Consider the following 10,074-nt stretch of genomic DNA (forward strand, 5'->3'; position numbering starts at 1 on the left):
GTTTTCCTCTTAGAGTCTTGCTCATCTACTCTTAGATTTGCGGTTGGCTTCTTTACTTGTGACATAACCTCCTGGTGCATGTCACTCCCTATTGCACTGAATTCTTCTTTGTCTTTTACTAGACTTCTTAGTTCCTTGACTGTGATCTGAACCTTTCTAAATACGGAAACAATCTCTGCTTCTTCTTTTCGATTCCTATGCACACCGTGAGACCTAATGATTCAAATAGCTGATACCGATTTTAATGGTGTTTCCACCAATCACACCCTTTTCAATAATTCAACTTAGCTATTTCGTAGCCTAGTAGGTAGTCTCCTCCATGGGGGCTTCACTTAATGAAACTCTGACATATCACGTGCGTTCGTGGCATATTAAACAATACCCTTAATTTGACTACATATTGGAAAATACCTCTAAAAACCACATTATTTAACCCCCTACCAATACAAACCCAATACACCTTCCCAATTAAAAGCCCTTGCTTTCACTAAATATTGTAGGTATCCATTTTTTCATTAGCATTTTTTATACCCCATTATACTTTTCCATTAACTTTGAGCTCCATTTTTTATACCTACCAATATAAAAACCCTCTACCCCTATATATCCCCCAATATATTATGTCTGTTTTCCTCAATATATCCCCCAATATGAACTCACGTGGTATGATATTGCTTCACAAGTGAAGCCCCTGTGGTCTCCTCATAGCTCTCAAAGCAGCATAATGCTTTTCCTGATGCATAGGTTTTCTTAACCGATACCAATTTATTAAACCAATAGCACACCAAAGAAAAAAATCACAACATGCAGGCAACGACCTAGCCACAAGCAAGATCCAATGTAGATTCACGCGACTTTATCACTTAGCCACAATCAACACCAACGCAGCAATTCCAGGAGCGCGACCTCACCACCAGGTGGTCAGCGCGATTGGTCAACACAATGGATCGGACCTCCAAAAGATCCGCCCTACAACTGCCACCTTCAACTTAAAATCTCTAACAATCTTATTCCTCTCCAGTCAACTATTGTTGCGCTCCACGCTCGACTTGCAGGTTCCGGAAAGAACCCCACTGGTCAGCCCACTCTTCTCGGCTTCACAACCAGATACATGCAACTGATTTGCTATCGGACTCATCTTAGTGGCACCTACTCATTGCCTCTCTCAACAACAAACTTCGACACACTCCAAACACAGCTCCACGCACTCAATCTGCGATGAACAAGCTTCACGCAACACGGTTGTCGAGGCTGGTCTTCTATGATGCAACCAGCTTCATTTGAGCTCTGCCATTCTTGATTGGGCCAGACAAGCCACCCATTAAATACTACAAAACAGTGGCTTTCCTGTCGACGCTGTTTAGGATGGACAACGTTCTCCACACAAGATGCACAAGCTTAACAGTCACACCGGGCTCTTTATTGCTCTCCAACCTTTATGTGCCAACAAGGTGAATGTGTCCTCCTCTTCCTCAGGGCGATGGCAGAGAGATTAACAGCCACGAAGGGCTCCTTAACCACGGGTTCCTTCGCTCGAGCCACGGAGGGCCACACTATAGCCATCATTGCGCCACCACTCGTCTAGCTCCCTCCGAGCAGCCACTAGTCACATGGGTATCGAGTCCCTTCGCTGCAAACAAGGCACCACCGATCTCGATTCATGGCAGTGATTGTGAGGACATGACTCTCAACATCAGATCCCTCACTCCAACGGCAACCTTCGTGCAGTTGTCACCACGAACAAGGCCCATCACCTCTACAACTCACTAGCACGTCACTGCCAACCGAGGCGGAATTTACCTGCAGATCCACTCACCACACCACAATGAGTCTTCTGCATATGGTCGTGTCTCTCCTCGATGCCCACTTCCCTACTTAAGAATATGACGAACAAACTCAAAAAAAATACATGCTGCAAACATAAAAAAAATAAAATAATACTCTCTAAACAAATACCCTCTCTTATTTCCTTGAGCCCAAGACAAGCTAAACCCTCAGACACTCTGATACCATGTTAAATTTTCATAAAGGAAATCTATATTCCATTAATCAAATATGAAATTACATATATACAAGAGTATTGTCTCAAGATAGAAAAACTATCTTGGAGACACAGTCTATTGGTTAACTATCTTGGAGACACAGTCTATTGGTTAAGAGAATATCTCAACCACATACTAAACTAGGGAAACCACTCCTATAAAATAAAAACAAACTCTTTACATGAAAAAAACACATAAAAACAAGTACAAATTAATATTCCAACAATAATTTTATAAACCGAAAAACTTTACAAAAACTTAAACTTTTGTTAAATAAAATCTTACATGCTTACAAAAACCTAAACTTTTGTTTAATAAAATCTTACATGCTTCATAAAATATCTATAAACGTGTGTTGCAAAAAATATTCGAAAATCCTTTATACTTTTATAACCACGATTTTAATTTTCACGTGACCTTTTATTCTAAAATAATTCAAACTTCGGAGTAACCTTTCGAATAACTTTATTTTGTCAAACCTTTTAATGCCACGAAACTTCAAGTAATATTATATGGCAAACCTTGCCCACGTGGTCTTCGGCCCTTTCTACCAGTTACGACTCACCAGACACTAGACAGAAGAAACTGCTGACTATTGACCCCTTTAACTAATCAGAGTGGCTTCCCAAACTTATCAACCGCAGCGGCAACTACAACTACGGCCTTTTATCTCTCCTATATGTTTTCTCGTTGACTTCGGTTGCGCCTTTGAATAAACCTTTGAACATTGCCCACAACTTTTCCTCGCTGCGGCGGCTGTTAATACCCAACTGAATAGATTCTTTGTTCTATTAACGCGGCCCGTCTTATGATGCCCTCTGTGCTAAGGCTATCCACGATATAGAAGTCCAGCGTTAGTACCCTAACGCCACCAAGACCAAAGCTAATCCGTGTGCTTTGGAAAAGCTTTAAGGCTGTCACTTGTAACGCGGCTTTGCTATGCCCATAAAGCACTGAATACTGTAAGGTGTGTTATAGTTCCACCAAGAGGAAAAAATGTTTCTCTCACAGAGGGGTCTTAATATGTTTCTCTCCTCTCTCATAGAGGGTTGTTAATTTGCTTTTCATGGATTTTTGTCACTTTTCTCCAATACAAATTTGTTGGAAAGTCAGAGGAGTTTAATCACAGATTAATACACAAAATATATGAGCTGAGGTTTTTTTTTATTGATTACACAAAATTTGATGATTACAATGAACTCAGTGAAAGGTATTTAAACAGTTTCGATTAATGACCCGCCTAAAATAACTTTACATGCAACCACACACTAAATTTATCTATTAGTTAACTTTGCTTGACTCAACACTCAGTTAACTAACTGATTCTTCAATTTTAGCCAACTCCAACTCCTAGTGCAAAAATAATTACAATTTCTAACATGAATTCTCACATATTGAAACAAAAATAAATCAACCTAGTTCCAAAATTCAGTACAGGATCTTAACAAGAAAAGTTGTCGTTAAAGCTTCCAGCGATGGCGGCAGCCAGTTCGGCTCAGGTACTTGAATGTAGCCATTTGCAGATTTCTAGTTTCCATAAATAAAACATGTGAGCAAGCACTGCTTCTATGTCTAGCTGTTTGTTTCGAGGCATTTTTAATTTGATCGTTGATTCTTAGAATATTGCAACCCACATTTTGATTCCTAAAATATTGCAATCTACATTTGTCAGATGTTGGAATATTGGGATAATCCTACATAAATTCGGAGTGCAAAATCCAAATTTTATTTTGAAGTTTCTTAAAAGAAAAGGGCATTGTAAGTTCGGAATATTGGGATAATCCTACGTAAATTCCTTGTTTAGGACTGCAAAATCCCAATTTTATTTTGAAGTGTCTTTACAAAAAAATGGCATTGTAGGTGGTCCAAGCAGAGTGGACAAGGAGATGGGAGTGTTGAGAAAACGGATTCAGGAGTTGTGAATGCAGGAAACAAATTACTTGCCTCCACAGCACTGGATGAAGTAGGAGGACTAGTCCGTTACATATACTTCAGATATTTGTGACTTCCTCGGATGGGTACAGAACATCTTGATTAGTACCAGACCCGCCATCGCCATCGCCATCGCTGCTGACTTTGATAACGTTGAGCGCTTTGTGTCGCTTCTCTTCTTTCGAGTCTCCGCGACTTACAGCGCATTGTTTATGGAGTTTCTGACCAAAGTATTAGATCTGTAATGCTCGCAAGGCCATTCAAGAACACCAACAAACATCATCCACCGAATTTTACTTATGTTGGTTGTAGATTGTGAAAATATTTAGGAATTTTACTGATTGGAGTGAATAAAAAATGTGATTTGGAAATCTATAGCAAAATTAAATTTATATGAGATATAAAATAAAAATGGGCAAAGTCACAAATCTAAATTAAATTCAGGTTATAATACACGGTATAGAGATTAACAGAAGCATAAATGTAGAAGTGACTATAGTGAAAGCATCGGATCAAAATTTCTGTGTCCTTGATTTATGGCATTTAACACAAAGAGCATAATCATTAGAATTCCATTATTTTTTTCGCATACACATATTCGCTGGTCATAATTGCCTTTTTTTTTCCCTTTATAATCATCCAGCTAATTTCAAACTTGTGCTAGTTAAATGTAAAAAAGTAAATAGATTGATTTAAAGATATTTAAAAAAATTAATATTGAAAATCCTATTGATTGATGTAAAGAAAAAATTGAAATCTCTTTTTAACCCAATTCAATTCTCTAAATAAAAATTATTAAGTAAACAAAATATTATATAAAAAATTGTTGAAATTATTATACCATTAATAACGAAAAAAAACCAATGAATATGTTTTGTCTAACTATTTAAGGTTTTGGAGTTTTTCGCAAGAACCCATCAAAATTATTTTGAGTTAGATCTTGTTCTTCTATTCTGTTATTTTAAATACGTCAGTAAGACAAAATTTTGGGTAAATCTTGTTCTAGTATTCTAATATCTAAAATTTGATTTTAAATATGCAGGGTTGACGTATTAAACTTGCGATTCCGAATGTCAAAAACCTTCAACTCAAAAATATTACCGAAAACCCCCTAAAACGCGAACAGTTACACCACGGCATATGGATCTGCTGCCATTGCACATCAGTTCACGGACTTTTCCCCTTTTTATCTCCGAGTATTCCAATCATTCTTTCTTATTCCATTCCAATCATGGTTAAATTTAAGAGAGTCATTTAACTGAGTCCAGTTAAGTCAAGTTAAGTTATATTTTGTGAAAAGTTGAATTTACACTCTGTGCATGTTGAGTTAATTTGGGCAAGAAGCTAGTCCAAAAAGGTTTCAATACTGCCCCTAGGCTCATTGTAACTATCAAGTTTGTGTGATCAATAGATAAGAGTGGCAGTTCCTATGGTTTGTGTGTGTTAATTTTAAAAAAAGAAAAGAGTGCATGGTAAAAAAGGACAAGGAAAGTTTTTCCTATTGAATTTTTTTTTTGGGATTTTGCAAGTCTGTTCATTGGCAAAGATTTGGTGTTTTGTCAAGCATGATAGTTTTTTTGGTGAAGATTGTGCCTTAGATAGGTGCATATTGAAAATCATATTTTTTTTCGGGGGCGATATGAAAGATAACTTCATACAATCAAGAAAGCAACTATAATTCAAAGGAAACATAATAATATGGGTCGCAAAGAAAGACTGAAGAAGACTAAGAAAAGGAATTCAAAAGAAGAGGCAAAGATTGTTGTCATGTTCAAAGAGGTTCAGACTGTAGTCGAGGAACTGAGAAGTCTAGCAAAAGATAAAGAAGAAATCAAGGTTGATTAGTGTAGCGTGGATCTGATGCCACATCCTATGTTTACTGATGCCCTAGCTTTGAGTTTCATTCAACAAGAAATGGATGAAAATGTTATGTGCAAGGTAGAAAAAACTATAACTGCCAAGGAAGCATGGAAGATCTTGGAAGAAGAGTTTGCTGCAAGGGGGAGTGACATGCAACAACAAGATGTGTCACAATTTGTTGAGTCACCCGCGGATCTAAGAGTAGATGAGCAAGACTCTGGGAGGAAAATAGAGCTTGGAGAATCCCACACAAAAGTGGATGATGATCGTGAAGACTATAAAAGTGAAACTCATAATGCAAACATGCACATGGATGAAGAAGATGCAGCGAAGATTGTAGAAAAAAAAGTTGAAGTCTCTGGGTGTGAAGCAGAGCAAGAGGATATAAATGCTCAAGAACTCCATTGTAATGTGCATGGTGTAGATGATGGTGAATCACACTATGATAAAACACATGTGGATGATGACTACAAAGTGAGATGTGAATTGATGCATCCAGCCGCAACTAATGGATTTGATGAAGTTGAAAATGTCAATGAACACATGCATACTTGGATATCCCACCATAGGGCGGATGAGCATTATGATGATGATATGTGTGGTTTCTTTATTAAAACAGGGATTGATTGTGGCAATATGGTAAGCGACATGTTTGATGAAGCATTGAAGGTTGAATCTACCTCTGTAGTAGCAAGGTATGAAGCAGTTGGAACTATTCATGAAGCAGTGTGTGATCTAGCAACAACTACTGATGATCAAGAAGATGATAAAGTGATTGAAGAGTTTTTTATGAGAATATATACTAACATAATAGTGGAAGACAACCTTCATGTAGTAGAAAAGAAGGCAGAGAAGGAATAGGTAGAGAATGAAGCTCTCACTGAAGAGCATAATAAAGATGTTTTTAAAATTGTTTTTGAATGTGCAGATATTCAAAATAGTATGGACGATGAAGTTGAAATGAAAGTTCTTAATAAGTTTGATGCAAATTTGAAGCTCATTGAATAATGGATTAAGAAACGAATTGAAAAAATTGATGTGAGTCTTAAAACAACAAATGAAATAAAATAATTGAATGAAATGGTGAATGATGATCTTGAGTGTGCAGATTACAAGAAAAAAGCAGTAGTACCTAATGATGAAAGTGAAAAGAATGATATGGATGTTTCTGAAGACAAATATGCATGCATTGAAACAATTTTTCAGCGATGGAATCAAGAAGAGATAAGATTCTCCTATCAAGAAATGTGGCAGAAAGAAAGACAGGAATATGAAGCACAAGCAGCAGAGCAAAGATGACAGTTTGAAGAACAAAAGTTGTGGAAAAAGTCCACAGTCGAACAAATTTTTGAAAATGAAGTTGTAGAAGATAGGATCAGATTATTTTTCAGCACAAATTCAAGAAAATTTAAAGAAACATTGCATCAACAACAAGTAAAGAAATATGGAGTCTACCACAAGATCATGAAATAGATAATCAAGTAATTTCGAGGATATAGAATTTGGAATAAACAAAAAAAAATAAATAAAAATGCAAAATTGTAAAAGTTTTGAGTTATTGTAAGCCTAACTGAGACATAAACCAACAGATATGTTTGAGTGATAATTGAGTCAATTTCTATTGTAAGCCTAACATATATAGTTAAGTCTTATTGAGTCAAGTTAAGTCATGTTTGAGTTATAATGAGTCATGCGGTTGTAATTAAGGGGGAGTATAAAAAATTGTAATTACTCATGCATGTCAAAGTTAGCTAAATTTAGGAGAGTCATTTAACTGAGTCAATTTAAGTGAGTTCGAGTTAAGTTATATTTTCGGAAAATTTAGGAAAGTCATTTAACTGAGTCAAGTTGAGTGAGTTTGAGTTAAGTTATATTTTAGTACAAGTCGAATTTAGAGTGTGTGTGCATGTTGAGTTAATGCGGGCAAGTAACTAGTCCAAAAATGTTTAAATACCCCTCACAAGCTTCATTGTAATTATCAAGTTTGTGTGATCAATAGAGAAGAGCAGTAAATCCTATGGTTTGTGTGTGTTAATTTTTGTGTTTCTCATCCCTGCCTTTCCAACACTCTTGTGCCCACATAATCAATGGTCACCTACGTCATTTAAATATTCTAGTCACCCGATCCAACTCTCACTACTCCTTTTCTTCTCCATGCAATTCCCTTCAAACTTAGAATGAGAACCAACCCCCCCCCCCCCTACCCCTCCACACTGTCATTATGATGATGTTACCTACGTTACTGGGTTCTCGCATTTTGAAACAAAAATGGAAGAAGTGGAAACCAATTTGGCTCAAGTACTTTGATCTGGCCATTTGCAGATTTCTAGTTTCCATAAATAAATACATGAGCAAGCACTGCTTCTATGTCTAGTTATTTTTTTGGGCATCTTTAACTTGATTATGAATTTCTTGAATATTTCATAATTCAACGGACGTGGTTGTTAAACAATTCACCTCCTCATGATTATTCACAATCCATAATGCATGGGGTTAGGGAGTTAAAAATCTGAATTTTGTTTTAAAGATTATTTAAAAAGAGATGGCCTTGCAAGTGGTCCAAGCATAGTGGATTGTTGGAAAGACATAGGAGGAAAGGTATAAAATTTAACACACACAATAACACGAGTTGTGGTTTTTCTATTGACCACACAAAATTAATGATTACAATGAACGGGTGATGGGTATTTAATCTTTCTCGACTAGCAACTGACTTAAAATAACTTTGATAAGCAACCACACACTAAATTCGACTTTACCCGAAATAAGACTGAATTGGAATTAACTCAACTTGAATCTCATTTAACTTGTAGAAATTCCCACTGTAGATCACCTAATAATGCAATAGACTAAAGCAAAAATACAAGATCTACTTCTACAACAAAATTTGTGGAAGCTTAATCGAATATGAGCAAGATCAAAGAGAACACATATAACTGAGAATGAGAAATCAATCACATAACACAAAAGAAATAACCCGGGGAAAGCCTCAGCCTAAAACCCCAATCTCTGTATTATCATACAAGTGGAAATCTTGTTCAAGTTACAAAAAGAATCAGCTCTCAAGCTATCCTGCTCTCTCTGCAATCAAACAATACTGCTCATATACAGTCAAAGGCTCTCACAACCTTCTCCTTTGCCCTCCAAGCCTCCTATTTCCTTGCACAATTTTTCCTGGGGTCCAGTGCTTCCACTTGTGTGAATTCCCACCTCACACTGCTCACTTGGCTCAGAAATAATTGCACAAACCTGAAGGAGATAATTCCTTCTGCATGGATGAGTTTCCTATATAGGAAAAATCCTCCAACTGATAGTACACTCTCCCTTCCTCTGATCTCAACTGAGTATCTGACTGAACTGACATGCATGAGTTATTTATGAAAGAATATTCAGTTATCTGAAGTACAGTAGTTACATGCATGCATGCATTAATTAACTGAACTCACAATTAGTTCAACAAACTATTTGAACTAATCTAATTGGACTTAACTTAGTTAACTGAGCTAACTAATTACAACTCATCCTTATCTCTTTAACTGATGGATAAATTCCTCAATCAATGGAGAAACTGTTGCATGTCTTCACATAAACTTCATGTTTGATTTTCTCCAACTAATTAACTCAAGTTGAATTGATTAATTATTTTACAAACAGCTACTAAGATCAAATTCGAATTTTACTTCTCAATTTTAGTTTAGGGACTAACTAAAATTGGAATCCATCCTGAAATGTTATTTATAGCACTTCCATTTTTCATTCCTTGTTGCTATGTCCAACACTGGTACCTGAACTGCTATTTATAACAGTGTTATTTTTAGCACTTCTATTTTTAGCATTTCTTGTTGCTATTTTCAACACTCTCTCTCAACAAGAAAGACATTCAACTCGAACCCAATCCTGAACCTTTTGAATGTTTTGCATGCAACACTTCTCCCAAGTGTTGTTGCTCCAGCAACTCTAGAAACTAAAAACTCCCAACTGACCTCCCTGTTGGGCTAGAAACACCCTTTGATGTTGAAGCTCCCTCTACCACTGACAAGTGCTCCCTCTGTGACCTTTGAGCTGCTGCAACACTCCATGCATCTCGCACCGTTGCACACCTTTCTATGCTGGTGCAACACTCCTGTGCCTCTCGCATTATTGCAGCCTACTAGCTCTGTGTTGTCTTGGGATTCCTGCACTATTGCTCTCTCTGCCGCTCCATCCACATCTGTCTCTACCCACTCAGCCAATCCTGCTA

The sequence above is a fragment of the Pinus tabuliformis genome, chromosome 4_1 (assembly GCF_031772625.1).
Source record: "Pinus tabuliformis cultivar Carrire ecotype Pingquan chromosome 4_1, CPIR1, whole genome shotgun sequence".
NCBI classification, from domain to species: domain Eukaryota; kingdom Viridiplantae; phylum Streptophyta; class Pinopsida; order Pinales; family Pinaceae; genus Pinus; species Pinus tabuliformis.